The sequence below is a fragment of the Rhinopithecus bieti genome, unplaced genomic scaffold, assembly GCF_001698545.2.
Source record: "Rhinopithecus bieti isolate Rb0 unplaced genomic scaffold, ASM169854v2 scaffold_4640, whole genome shotgun sequence".
Classification (NCBI taxonomy): Eukaryota; Metazoa; Chordata; class Mammalia; order Primates; family Cercopithecidae; genus Rhinopithecus; species Rhinopithecus bieti.
In genome coordinates, this window is record NW_016804643.1 from 2409613 (window position 1) to 2434080 (window position 24468).

Below are 24468 nucleotides of genomic sequence, written 5' to 3' on the forward strand. Positions count from 1 at the left end.
CCGTGTTAGCCAGGATGGTCTTGATCTCCTGACCTCGTGATCTGCCCGCCTCGGCCTCCCAAAGTGTATTTGTTTATTTATTTTTATATTTTTAGTAGAGACGGGGATTTGCCATGTTGGTCAGGCTGGTCTCGAACTCCTGACCTCAGGTGATCCGCCTGCCTCATCATCCCAAAGTGCTGGGATTATAGGCGTGAGCCAGCACACCTGGTGACATTTATATTTATTTGTGAATTTTAGAATTTGATTAAGAGTCATAGAAAATATTAATATTTTATAGGTATTAGATTGCACTTTTAGAATTTAGAAAGACTGACATTTAAAAGAAAATTGAACATTCCTTCACATGAAAATGGATTACCAATTGATTTATCCAGATGTTCTCATATGCTGAAAAGTACTGATATTAGTGTTTATATCCAGCCACCTTCTTTACTGATTTTAATGGTTCATCATTGGAGTTAATTAGGAGAAAATCGTATTGCTTGAAGAAATTAGCCATATTTTCTATTTTTTCCAAATGTTATATTTCTTATTACTGTTTATGGTCTTATTGTATAATTTTGGAAGTTGAATTTCATGGTGAATTATGAAAATAATAGACATTTGCACTGTATATTTTAATTTTAATTTGAGTAGTTTTGATATTTCTCTCTTTTAAGGAATTACTCTCACAATGTAACTTTTTTTTGTTTTAAGAGACAAGATCTCACTCTCACCCAGGCTGGAGTGCAGTGGCATAATCATAGTTCACTGCAGCCTTCTGGGCTCAAGCAATCCTGCTGCCTCCGCCTCCTGAGTAGCTGGGATTACGTGTATGTGCCACCATGTCCAGGCTGATATTTCACATTAGACATATTTGCTCTGTACTTTTGGTGGGTACTGTTTATCAAGTTTAAAAAGACTTTTATATGCTTAGTTATAAGGGTTTAAAAAAAATAATTGTTGTTTTATATTACTAAAATTATTTCAAGTTTTAATTTATTGCATTTGTAGAGAAGGACAGATTTGCTAATCTATTTTGAGGTATTGAGGCAGACTACAAGATTACTAGTTCAACAGCAATATCTTATATTGATGTATCAAAGTCCAAATATTTTCATTTTATTTTTGGTGACAGGAAGAGTTGTGTGTTCTATGAAATTTTATTATTTTGTCTTACAGTATCCTAAATTATCTTTCTGGATTCTTTTACCCTTTACTACTCAATTGTTAAAGAGTATATTTCTCTTCTTTTTTGACTAATTCTCTCCCTGTAACTAGTGCAATGAAGTTAATGTTAGTGTTCATCCAAGATTCATATGCTGAAATTATAACTCCCATAGTTAGTGATGTTAGAAAGTGGACAGCTGATTGGAGAGGTGATTAGGCCATGAGGGTAGAGTCCTCATGAATGGAATTAGTGCCCTTACAAATGAGCCTTGAGAAAGGCGGCTTGTCCCTTCCATCATGTGAGGACACAGCAAGAAGGTGCTGTCTATAAGGAAATGAGATGCTAAATCTGCCAACACCTTGATCTTGGTCTTTCTAGCCTCAATAACTGTGAGGAATAAACTTCTATTTTTATAAACCTCTCAGTTTATGGTATTTTATTACAGAAGCCCAAATGGGCAAAGATATTAGCCTTTCTGAGACGGCTGCCTCAAACTGTGTATACTTTTTTTTTTTAACTTCTGAACTTTTTATTGGCCTCCTGCTCCTCCAAGGGTACCCTGCTTCTGCTGGCTTAGTATCTCAGAACTTTGGTGTCATTGGTTTCAGACACCACTTTGCAATCCACTGTCGGTCAGACACCACTTTGCAACCCACTATTAGTCGGGTGGTGGTCTTTGGGATGGTTTGCATGGAGATGCTACAGTCCAGGGTATTACCAAGATTGAAGTCCTTGCCATCTTCCAGCAGGTGGCGGTAGGTGGCAAACTCTGCCTCCAGCTTGACCTTGATGTTCAGCAGGACCTCGTACTCTGGGCCTGGCGCTACCCCTCTGCCCAGGTCTGTGCCAGCTCTGACTCCAGGTGCAGCAGGATACCGTTGAGCTGCTCCATTTGTAAGCTGCCTCCATCTCCCTCAGGCTGTTCTCCAAGCTGGACTTCAGATTTCTTATCCAGTCCAGTTCGATCTCCAAGGACTGGACTGTATGTCTCATCTCCGTTGAGTGTTCCCTCAGGAGCTCCAACCTCAGTGGGCTGCGTGGTGACCACTGTGGTGCTCTCCTCAATCTGCTGAGACCAGTGTTTTTCTAGATCCTCTCAGTTCTTCTGAGGCAACTCATCATATTGGACCCGGATGTCTGCCATGATCTTGCCAAGATCCTGAGATTTGGGGGTATCTACCTCCACAGTTAACCCAGAGCTGCAATCTGGGTTTGTAGGCCTTTTACTTCCCCTTCGTGATTCTTCTTCATGAAGAGTAGCTCCTCCTTGAGAGCCTTGATATCTGTCTCCAGCTGCAGCCGAGTGACAGTGGTGTCATCAGTGACCTTGCGGAGTCCATGGATGTCGTTCTCCACAGACTGGTGGATGACCAGCTCTGTCTCATACTTCACTCTAAAGTCATCAGCAGCAAGACAGGCATTGTCGATCTGCAGAACGATGCGGGTATTATTCATAGTATTTGCGAAGATCTGAGCCCTCAGGTCCTGGATAGCCTTCAAGTAATGGCCCCAGTCTCTGACCTGGGGTCCCTTCTTCTCCAGGTGCTCCCGGATTTTGCTCTCCAACCTCCAGTTCTTGGTCTCCAGGCTCCTCACTCTGTCCAGGTAGGGGCCAGGCAGTTATTCAGGCTTTGCATGGTCTCCTTCTCATTCTGGATGCCTCCCATTTCTGCCAGACCCATGGCCATCCCCACAGCCCGGTCCCCGGGCCTCAAGCCACCCCAGAAACTGGTGGAGCAGAACATGGAGATCTGGGAACTAGAACCCCCGGCACCTGCAAAGATGCTGGCTGCACTGCTGACTGGCCAGCACCTTAGCTGGGCCCCTGGACGGAGCCCAGGGACTGGTAGTTGGTGGAGAAGGTGGAGTAAGTGGTGAAGCTCATGCTGTCCAGGAAGGAGAATGAGAGGACAGGACCCAGGCTTTTCCAATCCAAACTGTGTGTACTTCTAAGTCATTTACCAAATATTTTGCTTTTATCTACTATGATTTGTTTTTCATTATGTTCACATTGAAAGTGGAGTTATTCTTTCTGATGGTGCTTATGGATCAAGCTTAGACTCATTTCTAGCTTTTTTTCCCCTCACTTTTCTACTTCTTCCTGCCCTTGATTATAGAAGGGCTTATGGCAGAGGAGAAACCATTCCTCTCTCCCTCTGTCTTTCTCTCTCTCTCTTTCTCTTTCTTTTACTTAGCCATTTTGGGTTTGCCATTCTCCATCGTCGACTTAACTGAGGGCATACATTTTTGTATGGTGTCACTTGCTCTTGTTGTCTGGCATTGTTTTTGGAGGAAATATTAGGAAATGTGAACCCAGGCAGCTCAAATTTTCCCAACTTACTCTACTATATAATTTAAATAACTAGAATGGGGGAGAAACCAAAATGAATATAAACAGTAACAGTGAATGAACAATAACAGTAATATTGATAAAATTGCTGCACTACAGTGAGTGCAGAAGAAAAACTAACTTGTTTAAGTGTCTGGAAATCAGTATTTTGGCTATGTATTTTAAGGCTACTGACAAAAGGAACTACATAGAAATATTGTACTCTACTAATATATGTGTTTATCACAAGAATATAAGTTAATTCTGAAACTGCTCTACATGTATTGTAGGACTGAATAAATATTTTAAGTACATATTGTATTTATTTCAATAAATATGGATGGATGAGAGTCAACTTTCTTATTTTATTTCTTTTTCTTGGTTAGAGACAAGGTCTTGCTCTGTTGCCCAGGCTGGAGTAGAATGGAGTGATCAGAGCTCAATGCAACCACAAACTCCTGAGTTGAAGCAATCCTCCTGCCTCAGCCTCTCACAGTACTGGGATTACAGGCACAAACTATAGTGCCCAGCTGAGAGTCAATTTTCTTACTTTCAAAAAAGATTTAGTTACCAACAAGAAAGTGGAAAGGAGAGATTTAATGCTTTAGTATAAAATTAGAACTAGAGGTTTCATATGAACTAAAGATTTTAATGATAAAGAGAAAGATGTGTGTATATATGTTTCCTAGCTCTCTACTGAGAGGGCTAGAAGCAATGGCATCACAGTAGCAATGAGCTCACTTAGTTCCTAGATAGTGATTTCTCTATGCTTCTTTAATAAAGTGAACCAGAACTCCTTGGAAAATGACTGATTTCAGGGATGGGCAGGGAAAGTGTGAGATGTACCTGGAAATTATTTTGGTGCCAGAAAGAGAGGAGTTGCCCAAAATTGATTAAAATATGTTGAAAGAATTCAGGAGACAATAGGAAAAATCTCCCAGGGGACACATACGGGGCAACTTGAGCACAATTTAAAAAGTAAGAGCAAAGGATTCAAGCCAAAGACTAAGACAAACAGCTATGTCTTCATAATAATAAATAAATGAAGGAGAGACAGAAATTCGTACTATTAGCTGAATTAGAATAAATACAATGGAAACAATAGAAATATGAAAAAATACAATTTTTCATAGTAACACTCCTTGCAAGCAAGAATCATCAATGAATGTTAAAATTAAAGAGCAAACTTATGATGAGAAAGAAGATATATGCATAATTTTAAGATGTTTTCTACATATACTTAATTCCATCAGGGAAAAACAATAATCTTACACTTAAGAAATATGGCACATATCACATTACTGACATTAAGCAAGTAACCAAAGGTAAATTCATGAAGAAAAAGAAACATAGACATAAGGTGCCTCTGATATGGGAAGCACGCAGTATCACTTCTGTTGTATCATTGCCAAATATCAATAACATGAACAAAACCATGAGGGAACATTATATAAATGAAAATTGAGAAATATTTGACATAAAAACTGTCTTGCAGTCTTCAAACATATTAAGGTCATAAGAAACAATAAAAACAGAAACTGTCCCAGATCTAAGGAGACTAACTGTACATGACAATTAAATAAATTATGTGAATCAGGATCAGATCCTGGATCGGACAAAGAGCATTAGTGGGTATATGCTGTAATTTAAATGTGGTCTCTGTTTAATTAGTAAAATTGTATCTTTAATTTTCTGGATGTGATAATTATATTATGATTTAATACGTGTTAACACTTGGGAAGATTTGAAAGATTTGAAGATTTGTGTTTGAAAGACACAGATACTTTGCACCTTTTTGTAAAATTCGTGTCAATCTGAAGCCATTTTCATATAAAATATTAAAAAAGGAAATACATGGTTTTGGTATGATACTATAGTTATGTAAGATATAATCACTGGAGGAAACTCAGTGAAGGGCAGATAGATAGAATCACATTGAACTATGTTTTACAATTTAATGTGACTCTAGAATTATTTTAAAATAAGTAGTTTTTAGAAACTCTACAATGTTCTCATGACTGTAATCCCAGCACTGTGAGAGGCCAAGACAGGCAGATCACTTGAGGTCAGGAGTTTGAGATCAGCCTGGCCAATATGGTGAAACCCCATCTCTACTAAAAATACCAAAAAAAGGCCAGGCACGGTGGCTCAGGTCTGTAATCCCAGCACTTTGGGAGGTTGAGGCGGGCAGATCCGAGGTCAGGAGATCTAGACCATCCTGGCTAACACGGTGAAACCCCTTATCCACTAAAAATACAAAAAATTAGCCGGGCGTGATGGTGGGCAACTGTAGTACCAGCTACTCAAGAGGCTGAGGCAGGAGAATGGCGTGAGCCCGGGAGGCGGAGCTTGCAGTGAGCCGAGATCAGGCCACTGCACTCCAGCCTGGGTGACAGAGCGAGACTCCCTCTTAAAAAACAAAAAAGAAAAGAAAGAAAAAAGAAAAATTAGCGGGTGCCTGCAATCCCAGCTACTTGGGAGGATGAGGCTAGAGAATTGCTTGAACTGGGGAGGCAACGGTTGCAGTGAGTTAAGATCACGCCACTACACTCTAGCCTGGTTGACAGAGTGAGACTCTATCACAATAAAACCAAAACAAACAAACAAACAAAAACTATGAAATATGTTAAAAGCTGACCAAGATAAAGACATACAACCTCCAGAAAAACAACGTGTAGTTCGAAAGCTAAGTTCTCAACAGAAAATATGAAGCCAGAAGATGATGGATGGGTATCTTCAAAGTTTTGAAATAAAATAATAACATTGCATTATATTTTCTTTGAAATTATATTTCAATTATAAAAGTAAAATAGAGATATTCAGACAAAATTGAGAGATTTTGTTACCTATCTGTTGTAAGTGATACATTAAGAAAAGTATCTACAATAAAATTCAGAGATACAAAATTTGTGGAATTGAAATGTAAAATCAGTGGAATTAAAGTCAGAAAGTGCAAATGAATCATAAGTATAAAATACAAATTATTTTTATACATAATAAAATGTATGGCAATCATAGAATACAAAGGAAGGTAAATAGAAATAATAATATCACATTGAATTGTCTGGGAATTTAGTAAAGTGCTGATAATTATTTCAGTAATTAGGAAAGTATGCTATAATAAAGTAGATAGACACTAAAAGTCTCAAGTTTTAGTTTAATGGGATCATTGTGTGTCCATTGGTAGAAATATATATATTTTTTAAAGTACAGTCTCTAAAGCAGCAGAGCCTAAAGTCACAGAGACAGAAGAAAAAATGTTTTTAATAGATCACCAGGGATAATAATGAAAGGATCTATTTATTTACACATCGTCATGAGATTCATAAATATGAAAGAATAGCATCATAAATTGAACTCTGATTTAGTGTATATAGTAGTACATCTGGGGGACATTGTTCAAGCCCTGCAAAGTGTTACCACCTACTTTGCACTGTATCTGAGTCTTCAGAAACAATTTCACTTTTCCATTCAGACAGTTGCCTCTAGTTCATGGGGAACACAGTGAGATCAATGAAAACCATGAGCATAAATCTGTGGCCACACTTCATTTGCTGTAAAGTGAGATCCTTGGTCGCAAGTGATGCTTCTGGGAAAAATGATAAGATATTCTATATGTCCAAGGATGTCATAAATACTGGAAAGGCAAAGCTACATCCAGAATATATGTCTACTACAGTAAAATCTGCCACTTCCATAATAGAAGTAGTCCAACTTAATCCACCAGTGGGTAGATGGCTAATAACCCTGGGGAATAGTGCAGTTTGGGGGATGCAGTGTTGGTCTTTGCTCTTGGAAGACTGGACACACAACAATAGCTGTAACTAGATGGGTGCTGACAAGTGGAAGTCGTCATTCCTGAGAATATACATAATCTCATCCCTGCTAACATGGCCACTTTGTCCATGAGCTAATTGGAGAAAAATCACAGTGACTGAGGAAGGGGACTGATTTACTCCTCCAGGATAAATCATCATGAATATTAAAATTCTCCTGTACTGAGATCATGCCACTGCACTCCAGCCTGGCAACAGAACAAGACTCCATTAAAAAAAAAAAAAAATCCTGTATAGAATCTGGTGAAATTTTACCTATGACACAAATATCTTTTCACAATCAGTGCTCTTTCAGGGAGGCCTTCCTATTACAGGATCTTTGGGGTGTCACTTTTCTGGCCAGAAACCCATGGCCAGAGACTCTTGTCCAAGATCTGCTCAGGCCCACTGGGCTCATTTTACCTACTCAGCCTGGCAGGCTGCATTCAGCTCACACCACCAGCCTGGACCTCACACCTCCAAGAGAGACTGCAAGTCAGGCGTGGAATGGTGAGGGGTGTATCAACAAGTGTGGGGTCCAGCCAGTGTGCAAAGAGACACCCCGGCTGCTGCTGTGGGGCGGGCAGCTCCAAGTGCTGGCATGGGTGCCAGCTGTCTGTGAGGTTGTGGCAGGGCCAGGTGCACCATAAGCAGCTTTCCTGGCTGGCACTGGGATTGTGGTGGCACCCAGAAAAAGCCTGGAGATGCCAGGAACTGCAGGTCCCCAAACAGGGAGCCACAGCCCTGGTTCAGGTATGGGATCCCCAAAGGGCTGCAATTTTCCTTCTCTTCACCTGCAATGTGGTGAGCAAAGGGCATGTTTCAGCTGTTTGTGTTACAGCTCATTTAGCCTTGCCATTTGGCAGGTCCAGAGTGCTTGTCCTGCAACAAGAAAGAATGAGGTATGCAGACAAGTGAAGGGTGAGCAAGACAAAGAGGAGCTTTATTGAGCAATTGAACAGCTCAGAGGAGACCTACAGTGAGCAGCTCCTTTCTGCAGCCAGGATGTCTCATCAGGTATATGGCTCCTAGCAGAGAGGTAGCTCCTCTCTGCACCTGGTCATGCCATTATCTGTCCAGCTGTGGCTGAGTCCCAGGCTTTTATGCGCCTCAGAGGGGAGGAAGAACACTCTGACTGGTCCATGGGAGGCCAAGGGTGGGACCAGTGAAAAGCTCCACGAGTTATCCTGTGATCCACAGGACTGGTGGCTCAGCTCCCCGGCTTCAAGCCCTACCTGGTTTGAAGGTGGGGCTTTACCTGGGACCCACCACCTTCCGCCCAGGAGCATGTCTGCCTCCTGCGGTTCTTTATGGCATCCAGGCTGTTCATGCCAAGGATTGCCTGCAGGGCAGCAACGAGCTGTCCTCAGCCCTCCTTCAGCCTCTCTCCCAGGCTTGTTGGTGTCTAAATTTCGGAGGTGGCAGGGGACTGGCATGTTGCACTGTCCTGAGCGTGTTCACACCTGGCCGGGCTGTGACAGACTCCTCTCCATGATGGGAGTAGGTGCAGACAGCTGGGAGAGGCCAGGAAGTATAAGCAGACACCCCTGAGCCTGCAGGGGTAAAGGGGGCCTTCTCAGCTCCCCAGGGTGCAGAGTGCAGAGATGCTGGGGTCCTGTGACTGGCAGGGCAGGGGTCCTGCTCACTCTATGGAGTGTGCAGGCAACACCAGCCATGCTTCCTCTCAACCTGGGGTAGGGGCTCCAGGTCCTCACTGGACCGCTCTCTACCTGCCTCCCATGCCCGACGACACTGCTTCTCCACTGGTGGGTGGCTTGACCCAGTCCCATTCGGATGGCCTCCAAGGTGGTGGGCTCCCATGGGGGGAAGTCGGGCTCCTGCTTGTCCCTGGCTCCCACTGGCTCTGTGAGCATGGTATCGCCCCATGCCCAGCTCCACCATCTCCCCATGCCCTCCCCACAGCAGTGGTGGGTGACAGCAGCAAAACAGGGCCAGGGTCCAAAGCAGGTCCTGCCTGGTGGACCAAGGGTGGGGGCAGCAAAATCAACTGGCTTGGGGATGTTGGGCACAAGGGACCCAGCACAGCCATTGCTGCTCCTGCAGCCACTCCTGCTGCCACATTGCTTGCACCTCCCTGCGGCAGCTGGCACGATGGCAGTAGCTGCTCCGGATGACCCACCACTGCCATCATATCCACATTTTTCCTAGATATCCTTGTCACCAACTTTCCAATTTTGTTTTCTCCAAGTTCCTGACCATCCAGCTGAACCATTAGCCACATCTCACAAATCAGTATAGACCTATATCTCATGAATCAATATCGACCTATCCCAAATCACAAAATCTCCCCTCCTAGGCAAAAATGTACATGTATTTTAGCAAAGATTATCAACAGTGTAATGTCTTTCTCTGAAATCTATGGACATTAAAAATGAAGTTAGCCCAAATTTGTTTGTTGATAGAGCTGTCCCTTGGTGTTTACAGGGAATTGGTTCCAGGGCCCCCTGTGTGTACCAAAATCTGTGTGTACTCAAGCCCCTGCAGTAAACTCTGTGCTCAAAAAGCTGATCCTCTATATACAAGGGTTTTGTATCTGACCAAAACTGTACTTTCAATTCATGTTTGGTTGAAAAATATTCTCATATAAGTGGACCTGCACAGTTCAAACCCATGATGTTCAAGGGTGAATAGTACATGTCAATCCATATAAAAGCAATCCTAATACATGTCCAACTTGTGTTTAACTGATTTGAGGTATCCTTTGGAGGTTTCAGGTTCTTTGCTTGTGTCCAGATACATCAGCCTACAGAATCAAAATTTATGGTAAGTTCTAATAAATAATACAGTAGGGGCAGCTATCATCTTCTGAGTTTTCTTGTCCTCCTATCAGTGTTACCAAAGAAACATTAGTGTCCCATAACTATGCAGCAGTAGAATATGATATGTTAAATCCCAAATCACAAAACCTCAGCGAAGCAAGCTAACTAATAGGTGTTACTGTCATCAATGTGGAGGTTATTTATTCTATTTTCTGTCAAAACTCCATACAAATTATTTGGTTTCTTGGGAGTATATTTTTCTTCTAATGCACATGCTGGCTAAAATTCTTAATTTTCCTTAAAGTTTCCTTCCTTAGAAACTTATATCTCCTTGTATTTACCTTACTGTCTCCCTTTTCTGTGAGGTCATTGTTGAAATGTGCATTGTTGTAAAGCCAGGGACACATTGGTTTCTTCGTAGATTATAATTAGATCTGCAGATGAAGGCCATGAGTTTGAGGGTAAAATCACTGTCTCCCTGTGAATTTAATTACCAAACACATGATAAGTTCTACTTACCCTGCCTTATAGTAGTTTTAAGAACTATTTTTCATTGTCAGTATCTAATATGGAAGCATCCTCTTTGATCAGATGATTATCTTTTTTAAGAGAAGAAATGCTTGCAAAATACTACATTGCTAGTAGAATATTCCTAACATTTTTGTCCCATAGGAAAGAATGAATTAAAAAGTTAGGCCAGATGGATCAACTTTAAATTGAAAAAAATATATTATTATTGTTGCCAGGAAAGTAGATGCATAAATGCCACTTCTGGTGTCCTTGGTCATCTTAAAGGGCAATTCTTCTTGTTATGGAGGTAGTAAGTATAATATATTCAAATTATCTAAATGATATGAATCATAATATTTTATGCTTTTTCTAGCAGAATTATTGGTAAAACAAGAATACTTCTAAACATACCTTCATTCCATGTGTTAGAAAGCAGTATTGGGGGCCAGGTCCGGTGGCTCACACCTGTAATCCCAGCACTTTGGGAGGCTGAGGTGGGTGGATCACCTGAGGTCAGGAATTCAAGACCAGCCTGGCCAATGTTGTGAAACCCTGTCTCTACTAAAAATACAAAAAAAATTAGCCGGGCATGGTGGCAGGCACCTGTAATCCCAGCTACTTGGGAGACTGAAGCAGGAAAATCACTTGAACGCAGGAGGCAGAGGTTGCAATGAGCCGAGACTGCACCACTGCACTCTAGCCTGGGCAACAGAGCGAGACTCCATCTCAAAAAAAAAAAAAAAGAGGAAAGAAAAGAAAGAAAAAAAGCAGTATGGGGATAGTTCTCCCACACGTCCTCCTCTAAGCTCACTCTTAAATTAAGGTCCATTCACTTATTCCCTCAATTAAGGAATTCCCCATGAGATCTATCCACAAGTATCAATTTTCTTAATATATTTTGATTAAGCTATTGGAGAAGCCAGGCTATTGCATTTCAAATGAAGCTTACTTTACACTTTGATGCTCAAAATCATTGTATATGAAAACTAAAACCTATTAGACAGTATTTATTGGTACTCCCTGTCCTTCTTTAATCCACAAAAGGTATGCTAGGGATTTAATAAGTAACTGGTATAGGATACACTGAGCTTAGAGAGCTGATGTGCAGTTGAAGTTAAGAACGTTTTACAGTATGAATTTGTTCATATGTGTTTATACTTAAGTTCATGTTCAGAAACAATTTAACAATTTCAAGAGAGGTAAATCAATAGCAAAGCAGTAAACATCAGATTCCTCAGGAGTTTGAAACAAAGATTTTAGCCATCAGAGGCCAGAGTAGAGTAGATAAATTTAGCAAGATCACATTAGTGTAATTATTATAACAGAAAATTTTACTTTTTCCATATGGTTAAGATTATATGAAGGAGTTAATAAAATACATAGAGTGTTTGTAATTAAGACACAGACTGTAATTAATTTAGATCCTGAATGGCTTTTGTTAAGTATCTCTCCACAGGCTACCAAAGAAATCTGATAACTCAGGAGTTAAATTCCCTAATAAATTATAAAAGTAATTAAGGACAAGAAAATACAGGATATTTATAAGTGACCAAATCTGCGCACCTGGAAGAGCTAACACCAGGTCTCATAAAACATCATGTGTGTTGGGCGGGGTTAGAATTCTCAACTTGATATAGTAAAATTGAGTGGAAATGAGCAGCATTCATAGGAAAATGGCAACCATGGTAGGCATATCTTACTTATTTTGGAAAACAAGGGAAAATTGGTATGTTTCATGAAATATTTATTGATGATTGTGTTTCAAGCATGATAGAAGGTAATTATGACACAAAGACTAAGGACATATGGTATTTTACATAAAGGAGCTGAGAATCTATACAGGTAACTTCATTAATAAGTATTGTTAAAAAAGGATACATAGAGAATTATTTAAGCTCAGAGAAATAGGATGTGACCCTGCCCGAAGGAAGGTTATCAGAGAACACTTCCTAGAAGAAATGACATGTGAACTTATTCTTGAAATATGAGTAGGAGGTCATAAAGTGAAAAAGCAGAAGGCAGGAAGACAGTATCTCAAGCAGATTTTTCAGAGTAAGCACAGATAGAATGGAGTAAAATGACTTGGGGCATACAGTTTTTCAGCACGTCGGTTAAAATAATGAACCAAGAAGTGCCATGAAGAAAGGCCAGAGATGTGGGCAGGGGTCATTTTATAGAAGACATTTTATTCTAAACAAAGAAACTTGAAGACTTTTAGCAAATGAGCTCCTCATCAGAATTTCTTGTTCGAAAGCTCACTTTGCCAAAAGATCAGGACAGAGGGAAGAAAAGTTGGTTGGGGTGAAAAATGAGAGTCTGATATAGGTCAGGGAGAAGAATACAGATAGAAGGCATTTAGATTCAATAAATATTTAGAAATTAGCATCATTAGACATTGATTTGGATGTGGGAAATGAGAGAGTAAAAATAAGAAGTCAAGGATATTTTCCAGGAGGAGAAACAGACATTTAGAGGTGGAAGAAAGGGGTTTCTCACTTTACCCACTAGACTTAAAGAAGCATTACTGAGCTAAGTTTGCAAGCTACCTTGGGAAGTCTAGTCGTGTTCTGAGAAAGTACAAGAAATAATTCTGGCTTTTGAAGACTATAGTATATAGCTAGAAGGTTTTCTTGAAACTAGGCTGTTTGGGGCCAAATAAACTAAATTTTTTACACTGAAAATAAGTTAGCAATTCTGGAAGTTGACATTCTATCTTGTTGTTGACACTCAGATATATATTAAGACAAGATAAAATTTCAGTAGAAAAGGACATTGACCAGTTTGTAAAAATGATGTGAAGTAGTAGGACACTTCATCCAACTTTACCAAGTGTTCCTTTGCCCTGGTATGATCCACGCTGGTATGCAAAGTTATATATCCCATGGGTCCATGATGAAAAAAATTCACATGAATAGGAATAAGCTACTCAAATATGAGACCTTTGAGGGAATGGGATATATTGTAGACATTCTTTATTGACAGCACTAGCATAACACTGGATACATAGTAGGAACACAAATAATGAGGGCTAGATTTAATTGAATTACATTGAAATAAAGCTGTTTTACTAACTGCAGATTGAGCTCTGCAAAACGTGTTACAAAGCATTTCAGTACAGTATCTTGGTGGTTGAAATTGTTCATAACTGGATTAAGCAGAAAATTTTTTATCAAACCGCAACATGTCATAAAGATAGGAGGATAAGTTAATAAAAAATATTTTTTTATGTACTAACCTATAAGGACCATGGGCCCTAATTATTAAGGAAACAGCTCCTTCATTCATGTTCTAGGGAATAATGCTACAGAATTCTCTCCTGCTCTGCCATAATTGGCTTTACCATTAATGCAGTCCCTGGCTCCTTTTCCTCTTGTGGTGTTTATATGTTTCTCCCCATCATGTCAAATATTGTTTTACTGCAAAACCCTTTTTTAAATTATGCAGAATGCAAATGTATCTCAAGTAGATTTTCTACTTGAAAGAAAATTAACATTTATTTTACATATGATATGTGCCACCGATTGTGCCAGATGTTATACATAAATTTAATTAAAATTAACAATATTTTCAACCTGGAGGCTGAGGCAGGAGGATCACTTGAACTCAAGAGTTTGAGGTTGTAGTAAGCTTTGATCATGCCACTGCACTCTGGCCTGGGCAACAAAGTTAGACCTAGTCTCTAAAAAAAGAAATAATAATAAAAAATAAAAATTCACAATATTTCATAGAATAAGTATTATTATTATTATTCGTTTTATATATGTGAAAACCAATGCTTGGAGAGGTTAAGCAGCTTCTCAAGTTCCCACAGATACAGAGATGCAGATAAAATATCAGTGTAGATCTTCAGGCCTCAAAAACCATAGCTTTCCACTGAACCATGTTGTCTATCAAGTACATATTGGAGGAACCTTCTCATTTTCCATGTATTAGGCTCAAAATAAATAAATCACCCTACTACAAGTTTTACATTTTCAAATTCAGTTTCATAAAATGGTGTTCGTCACCTATTCAGGACTTCACTCTTCGTTTTACTTTCTCATATCCCTAAATACTGACATCCCTGTCCACTGTATCTTTATATCCTTCAATCATACCATCAACTTGATTTGCTTTTAAGTCTCTCCTGGCTTGGTGTCCACTATCCACCCAGTGGACACCAAGTGCATATGCTTCTGGCCTATTGCACTCCTAAAACGTCCTCATGATCCTTGGATCTCCCTTTTCTGTATCCTGCCCTCACCTGTAGTAACTCATCACACTCAGTCAATCTAAACTGAGTAATAAGATCTTTCTCCCTGCACCTTAGCCTCATCTCTTTGTGGGTTACCTCTGCCCCTTTCCTACACAACAGCCACTCTGAAATGCACATAGTTTCACAAGTATGCCAGACTATTTTATCTAACTTTGACTTTGTTCATGTTATCATCTTTGCTAGGAGTATTTCATTTCTTATGGAGAACACCTGCCCATCATTCAACATTCATCTCAAGTGAAAAGTTCTTTAAAACATAGCATGACCCTTATAGAGTACAAAACACTTCAGTCCAGCCACTGTTTATAATTTGTATAAAGGCGTTGCTAAATATAAGTTATGTGCTAGAAAAAGCTTGATATCATAGATAAACATAAGATACAGATAAGAACTTTTACTTTTTCAAGGCAGTCGTTCTGCTTTCAACCGACTGCATTCTTCACAGCACAGCCAATTAAGTGAAGAAGCTCTGTAGTTGTTTGTGCTTTCTCTACCCTATAACATTATTTGATGGTTAGTGTTTATGCTCTCAGATCTAACTCTGCTGACCTGATTTCAAATACAATAGAGAAAATTAATCTTAGGATTTTTCTTTTGTGTTTGCCTATCTTCCCGTACTTATTTCTCATTTGCTTTCATTTCAATGAAAGTACCATCATGTAAAGAAAAATGTGTAAAATCACACTTCACTAATTTCTTCTTTTTTAAGAAAAAATAAAAATACTGAAAGTGCCCTGGGTATCCATGAAGTCGTGTGTCTGAAGGCTCAAGATGCAATGCTAGCAGTGACAGTGAGATTTATCCAGGGCTATGGCTTGCTTTGAAGATCAAGTATCCAGCTGATACACTCAGCATCATTTTAGATGTGACTGGGGGTCCTCTACGGTTTTAAATTTTGTAAAAAATTCTAGCCAAGGGTGATAAACTGATTCCAATTTAGCTTCTTCTTTAAACAGAATCTAAGCCCAGAAATGAAGCCAGCCACACCTTTGAAGTGTTGTTGAACATGGCAACTGAGTAGGGGGCGGGAAGAAGCAGAGAAAGAGAGGTGAGAATCGAACTGAGTTTAAAAAGAACCACAGGCTTTGGGTTGCATTTGCTCAACCTCTGGGTTGTTCAGGTAAGGAAAAAATATCATTAAAATAGTGGGGACCAACCAAACAGTTTAAACAACATGTATCCTGGGATTTTTTATTTTCAGGCTAGATACTTTAGATTTCATTTAGGTCCTACATTAAAAATAGAAAGATCCGAAAAGTATTTCCACCTGTGACATATAAGGCATTGGATTGTTTTTTAAAAAAAGATTTTATTGCCATCTACTCAATTTACTTCTAGTTAATCTTTTGAAGTAACTTCCCAGCAGCTAGAGTTATCTAAAATTTTAAGTGGTTTTATGGCATTGTCCAAAAGCTTCTAGTACATTCTCCAGAAACGCTTTTCCATCAGTGTAATATTTCTAATGCTGGACATTATTTCAGGGGGTTGAGACTTGGCATGTTCATGATTACTTTTAAAACGTAGAGTCATATATCTCTTAACGACAGATAAGCATTCTGAAAAATGTGTTATTAGGTAAATTTATCATTGTGGAGACATCATAAGCTATATGTTTGGGACATTATATAAGGATACTAAGGCTATATGGTATAGCCTATTTGTTCCCAGGCTGCAAACCTGTACAGCATGTTATTATACTGAACATTGCAGGCAATTGTAATGCAATGGTAAGTATGTATGTATCTAAACATATCTAAATATAGAACAGGTATGGTAAAAAAAGAGTATTGTAATTTTATGATACCATCATCATACATATGGTCACTCACTGACTGAAACATAGTTATGTGGCACATGACTGTATGTATCTCTGACAGCCATAATGGTAATCCTTCAACATATCAGAGATTGGAAAGCAATGACTTGACAAAAGATTCAGAAGGAACAGGAGAGGGGGCTGATAAGTTCTGATCTATGAGGTGAGGGGAAGAAGGCTGATAAGCTAGGGGGTGCTATAGTGCCACAGGAGTTTTACCACAAGTTGAACAGGAGAAATCAGGAGCACCTCAGATGTGTCTACATGTATGAATTCCTTTGAATGTGTAGTGATAAATACTAATAGGGATAAAATGGTAAAATGAAATAGCAGTCCAAACAAATTATATCTGACTCATTCTGTAAAACTCTTTGTTTTGTAAGTTTGGGGTTGGAGGTATATCAGGTAACCCCTTAGGCTCTCAGTCTTCCCAATCTATAAACCTGGAGCATTGGACTATTTTACTAGATCATGTTTTAATCTACCTTTTAAATTATGTGTATATGTGTGTATATATACACACACACACCCCATCTATGAAATATTAAATATATATAGCTATATATATATTGTTGATATACATTGATTATTGTCTATTTATCTATCTATTCCTATTTATCATTTTACATCTGTTTAGTAAGCTTTAAACAAAAGACTATTGAGTCAGGAATCTGGAGTACTTTTTTTCCACTCTCAACTCTAATGATAACTTGCTGAGTGACAATATGGAAATCATTTACCAGCTATTTCCCTTAGTTTTCTCTAAAAACTAGCAAAAGAAAGAATTAGACTCAAGGACCCTAAAACTCTCTTTCAGCTCTAATCGATCATGGGCCTATGCTTTATGTAAACAGTTAAATTGTCCACATATCAATTGCAAGAGAAACAGTGGTATTTCCCTATGTTCTACAAATTTAAAAGTGATCCAATGTGGCGTCTTGGCAGTTAGGTCCCTAGATTTATCTGACACTCTAACTGTGCCTCTTTAGTCCTTCCCATCGACCTACAGAAATCATTTTACTTCCTTTTCTTAGGGCCAACTCCATTTCTATCTACTGTAAAGGACTTTCTGTCCTGTCTCTCATTCCAAGTACCTACATACAATGCTCATAGACTTATTTTTCTTTTGTAGTCATGTCCTTGAAACATAATTTTTGCTATGCATTTCTATATGTAATTAAAATTATCTTTCTGCCCTCTTTTGTTACTGAGGGAGAAATTACTCACAATTTTATTCTTCACTATCAAACTAGCCAGTAAAAAAACACTTTCTCCAAAATTAGTGACAACCTTTTCAGCTAATAGTTAGTGGGTATAGTACATAGGAAACACTTGGCTACACCATTGACTTTTATCTCAAGTGGATAATTTCTTTGTCCAGGAAATTTCAGAGAGATGACTCCCACCCCAGTGTATCTCATGTCTTATACTGCAAAGACTCCCACTAGGGAGCAAATGTTTATAAAAGAATACCATTTTTGTTACATAAAAAAATTACTTATTGTATTTTATCTTTCTGTACTCTAAATTAAAAACATTTCTGTCAAGAGGAGTATATTTGTTTTCTATGTTGTATAAAAAAAAGCCACAATCTCAGTGGCTTACAACTTCAGTTTCTGTAGTTCAGAAGTCCAGGTGCAGCTTACCTCAGTTCTCTGCTCCAGGGTCTTGCAAAGTTGCAAACTAGGTATTTCCTAGGGTTGCAGTCTCATTGGGGTTTAACTGTGAAGAGATCTGTTTCCAACCTCACTTTAGTTATTGGAGAATTTATCTCCTTGTGGTTGTAGGACTGCGAGTCCTTTTTTAAGATTTTTTTTTTTTTTTTTTTTCCTGGCTGTTGCCAGACTGCTCTAAGCTCCTAGAGGCCATCTGCAGTTCCTTGTCACATGGCTCTTCCACACACCTGCCCACAACATGACAGGTTACTTCTCCAAACTCAGTAACAGAAAGAGTCTCTTACTTCAATGGAAGCCTGGTCCCAGTTTGAAGAACTTTCAGCTAATTAGTTCATGCCTACCTAAGATACTTTCCCTTTTGATTAATTCAAAAGCACATACTTCAGGGCCTTAACTATAACTGCAATATCCCTTAACCTTTGTCATATTCTATTCTATTTTCAGCTAAAGGGAGGGAAGTAGATAAAGATGTGAACACCAGAAAGTGGAAATTAGGGTTCACTAAGGAACACAGGGTTTATTTGCCATGAGAACTATTTTCATTTCATTTGTATGTTAGAATAGTGCCCCTTATTGATCCATTAACAGAAGTTCTGTTGTCTTATAGGGGAAAATAATCGTAATTGTCTTATCTTGTAAAAGATTAGAGCTTGTGTGTGAAACTTAATAGAGCAATGGCAAAATGATCTTTGATTTCTCTCCCATTGCATAAGGCTTTTGAAATAACTGAAGTACATAATTGAATTAACTGATGTCCATTTTAAATAGCATAGCTCTTTTTGTCCATATTATGAAAGTTTCATTCTGCATAAAATTTTCTTTCAAGGCGTTTTTTATAAGTGTTTCATGTAATTCCCATTGGTAGTTTGAGTAGTTCTATACATATACGTGTGTGTGTGTGTGTGTGTGTGTGTGTGTGTGCAATCAGTGCATACCTATGTATACTTTTCTGGGTGAGTGATGAGATACCTTCCTGTGTGTTCTGGAAACAGAGTTAAGCACTTTGTGTATTAGCACATTAGAGCTATACAATAATCATTTCACTTAAGTAATGCTATAACTAAGTTTTAAGACAGAAGAACTCATGCTTAGATGAGTTATGCAACTTGCTTATGATCATACTGAACCAAGATGTGTGTAGAATCTGGATTCAAGTTCAGAACTACCTGATGCTAGCTAGCACTTTCATTCGTTATGATTAGACTACAGTAACTCAGAAGCATGTATCATTCTCTCCATTTTATGAAGAAGGAAATCGATCTACTTGTTCAAGTTTAAAATGTCTTTCCCACTCGCTTGTGGAGTAGTTTGAGGCAAGAACTCTGTGTTGGCACCTTTATATTCTTGTCCTAGCACATAACAGTCAATGTATAGCCTGAAGTTGACCTAGGTCAAGACTTCAATCCAGCTCGCCTGCTTTCAAGATCTTTCTATTTTCCCCTCCCAATCAATGTCTTTCCAAACCTAGCCCTTACTGTAGTAAAATGTTCTCTTGAATAACCTGTAATTCGTCCAGTGGATCAGGATTCAAATATTTTTAATAGACGGGCTCTGCAAGCATGTTTAAGGGATTAATGGGTTTTGTGCAGAGTTTTCTGGGTGAATAAACTATTTTGTGAATAATTTAGGAAGCACATTAGTTGGTTGGGCCTGTGTGAATAGTACTTCAGCTGAGCAAATGGTGCACCTGTGGCCTCCAATGTAATTAACTTCCCAAATATGGCTGACTCATCTCTCTGGCAAGATCATTGATAAAATGATTTGAACCATTATGAAGGACAATTGGTAAAATGCAAACGGATCAAAATGTAAGAAAACATGCTGAACTAAAGGAAGTGACCTTCCATGAAGTTCAAGTTCTCTAAGAAAATTCAGTGATTAATCTAAGATTGTTTCACACGTGATTAAGAACAAGGCACAGAACTGTCACTTAGGGCATATGATGTGATTACCTTGAAAAAGAGATAAAGAATGACCATTTTGTTACTAAGTTTGTAAAAAAATTATTATTTTTAGTATTTTCTGTTAGCTGGCACAGCTATTCATACTCCAGCAGAGAATTAAGGGATTCAATTTACTAATAATCAAAGGCAACATTCTAACATCAGATTTACAACGATAAACATTTTTCTATTCGTTTCATATTCTAGTAGCCAGAACTAGCTAGACTTTTTTTTTCCCCAAACTTTCAACAAATTAAAAACATTCTTTTACTGGTAAAGGTCCTGAAAGCAGTGTATACTTGTCTTGATAGAATTACGACACATATCCCAACTGCTGCTCACACCTTCCCCCAGAAACTTGAATGCTGGCATTCTCTCCAATTTGCACTAAAATTAAAATCGCTTAGAGCTACCTTGTACATCTCCACTGAAATTTATTTTTATTTTCATTGTAAAATCTTACCTAAATTCACCAATTTTTTTATATATACATGAAGCCCTGAAGCATAGAAGCTTCCTTCAAATTCTTATTTAGCTACAAATGTGACTAATTTTACCCTTTCCTATTTTTATTGATTACTTAAATAGAATAGTGCAGTATCATTGCTAGTGAATCAACACTCTGTGAGAATGAGATGAGTCAGCATAATCATGTGCTATGCCACTTTATCGCTTAGTAAGCCAAGGTAAAGAGAAGCAGTGACTTTCCCAATGTCAAACACATCAGCCAAAGGACACCTTGAAAACCCTGAGTCCATAAATTGCCATCCAGTTGCTTAATGTGCTGAGTCAAACTGCTTCTCTTTTAAAATCTGAAATTAGTTTTCCACATATTTCTATAGGTAACAGTAGCAGAGTTAGAACCTGCTGTGTTCTCATGGGATAGATTTTTAACATGATGATGAGGAAGATGCCAGACATACTGGTGAAATCTCAGAAGAAACACTTTATATTAACTATAAAACTTACACTCTACAATGTTTTCTAATTTTAGAAGGCATGAGTTTCCACATTAGGGGCTACTAAACGGTGCAAGAGAAGGAAGAGGAAGGAATAAAAGGAGATGAGAGTAAGGGATGAGAGGTTACTATCCTCTCCTTACACCTTTTTAATGAGTGGTGCTGTTAAAGTAAGTAAGGGAGTTTCCCATGGGAACTCTTTTGATAAAGAGCTCCTATGCCAAGAAAATGCTTGCAAACTACAAATGCACACTGAGCTACAATATCTTTTACCTTTTATGCTGACGTCTTGAAACTTTCATATCATTTTTATAGATCTAGAGACTATGGGGATCAAGGGAGAATTCAATCTGCAGATTATAATAAAAAAGATTTTGTAACAGAGGGTTTCTTATGAAAACACACAATGCTGCTTTTAAATTTGTACTAACAGATACATTGATGACCTACACAAATTTTAAATTTGAGCAGCCAATGGAGAAGAATCCCCTAAAGCTCTCTACACGTTAGTATCCATCCAACTGTGCTTCAGGAAATCAATGTTATTTATTTTTTTATTTTATTTTTTTGAAATCAATGTGATTAAAAGAAAACAGTAGTTATAACCCTAAATTAAAGTCATCATGCTAAAATCTGAGCCTTAGAGAGAAGATTGTAGGCATCCATTCAGTCAATTCATCAATATCAAAGGAACACTTACTGAGCACTTAATGTGAAATAAGGTGCCATTCTACACTCTAGGGAATGGACATGAGCAAATATAGAACTCCTAACTTCATAGAATTTAGATTGTGTGGGGACAGCAGGCAGAAAATTGGGAAGTACGTAAGGCAGACACTAACCAAGCTTTCTTTATAATAAGTAGGATGGTCAATATTAGCTTCATAATCAAGGAGCATATATCAAGCAGCCTTCAACAACCATATAACAACACAAGTCTTACGAAGACCCACATTGTTAGCAACAAAGGGTAGCACCTCAAAGTTGATGAGGCTTGTCGCGCTGGAAAGCTCTTCATCCACAGTAACCTGACCTTCACTTGCAATTACATTCTCTATACTTTTTATTCCCTCTGCCTAAGCCACTAGTTTAGTTCCTTATATACAGTATATCGTCAATGAACTTTTGTTAAATACATGAATAAATTAATGTGAAATAATGACAAAGCTTATGTCCAGTCTTTCCTAATAAGCTAATACTTTTCCCACGGTTAATTAATTAGAATAATATGTCGTCTTTTTCGTATATGCTATCAGGAAGCTTACATTGGCATTTTGGTTCAACAGCTGCAATTTGCCTAATAAGACTTTCAGGCTTTTTGTTTCTCTCACTCCATTTACTTCTTGATATTTTTTTCCGTCTTATATTATTTGGTTTTGGCCTTAGTCTTTCTTCATGTTTTAAGTAAGCAGAATTAAATAATTGTTGAAAAGAGACAAGTTCAAATCAATAATATTATTTAGGAATCACAGAGAGTAGAAAACAAAAAATGGTATACAGTGTTTTATCCCCAAGCATGTCTTTTTTTTTTTTTTCCTTGTCAGAAAATAAGTTAGGAGTTTTAGGTTTGCCACCATGGGAGGGAGAAAATATATAAATTATATACTTATACAAAAGCTTTGTTTTCCTAATTATAAGAACAAAAGAAAACATCATTATTGTGGAAACGTAAGAAAAAGAAAGGAAATTAATATGTACTATTGCCAATGCTTTCAGCGTATTTCTTTCTGTTATATGGAAGAAGAAGGAGATATATGTATTGAATGTATATTATTAATAACAGTTTGCAACCAGATAACTTTGCACCGAAGTCTGTAAAACTTCATAAAACACGGCTCTTAGTGGCTGCACCTCACCCTAGTTTATTGACTACTCTCCTAACTATTGTCCATTTATGCCGTCTTAATCATCAAAACATGATTAAGCCTATGTATAATGATATACCTGAATGTTGCCTAAATCTTGTTTTATTTCCTTTGGACTTCTTTTGGAATTATACAGCCAAAGCATATGGAGTTTTATGAAGAAAATTTTCCAGATGAAATATCTTTTCACATACCTCTCATTGTCTTATCACTCTCCTATCCTCAGAATGGATTTCCATTTGTCAAGGTCTAACATCTACTGCCCTGAGACATTATTGAAATAATGAAGAGAAACATGGTGATGCCCTTATTGCTTTTTGGAATACTATGCTTTACCAACTTACTGGATTGTGCCAGCATTTGTTCTTATAATAGCGTATTGATAAATTATATTTAGCATAAGATCAACATTTCCCAACAAATGCAGAGCCCTTTTTCATATGCATTGCCCAGTGTTTTATTGAGTGCCTTCTTTAATTAGAGAGCTGGAGAATTTAAGGTTCATTCAGGAATGAGTGTTTTTTAAATGTTCAGTTTTGTATGGTAGCAGCAGTTTTGTGCCTATTTCACACCCTACTTCACAATGTCCCAGAGTGTTGTCAGCTCATTCAATCACTTATTCTTCTTTTGGTCATTTAACAAATACTTATTTACCTCCTAACATGTACCAGTATCTTTTATATGTACTTGGCTACAGTTGTGAAAAATAAATAAACAAACAGTCAATTATGTGAAAGAGTTTGAAAGTTTTGTATAAAACGTACTCAAAGAGCAATTTTAAAATAATTATAGAAAATAACAATGCCCTTTGGAGAATATTTAAAAAACAGAATAAAATAATGGGAACAATAATAAAATTAGTGTGATTAAATATTACATCTCCTTGTCACTAACAAAGCCAGAAACAGGTCTAATTTGAAACAGAAAGATTATGACGAGTCTATAAGGCTAGTGTATTAGTCCATTCTCATGCTGTTAATACAGACATACCCGAGACTGGGTAATTTATAAAGAAAAAGAGGTTTAATGGTGTATTAGTCCATTTTTCACGCTGCTGATAAAGACATACCTGAGACTGGGCAATTTACGAAAGAAAGAGGTTTAATGGACTTATAGTTCTACATGGCTGGGGAGGCCTCACAAGCATGGCAGAAGGCAAGGAGAAACAATTCACCTCTTACCTGGATGGCAGCAGGCAGAGAAAGAGCTTATGCAGGGAAACTCCTGTTTTCAAAACCATCAGGTCTCATGAGACACATTCACTATCATGAAAATAGCACAAGAAAGACCCACCCCCATAATTCAATCACTTCCCACTGAATTTCTCCCATGACCCAGGACACATGGGAATTGTGAAAGTTACAATT

The 24468-nt window shown here is 38.1% G+C and overlaps 1 pseudogene; it reads right to left on the reverse strand.

Annotated features, from left to right (window-relative positions):
• Positions 1–2341: 2341 nt before the first annotated feature.
• LOC108527942 (keratin, type I cytoskeletal 18 pseudogene) overlaps positions 2342–24468 on the reverse strand; it is a 29044-nt pseudogene continuing 6917 nt past the window's right edge.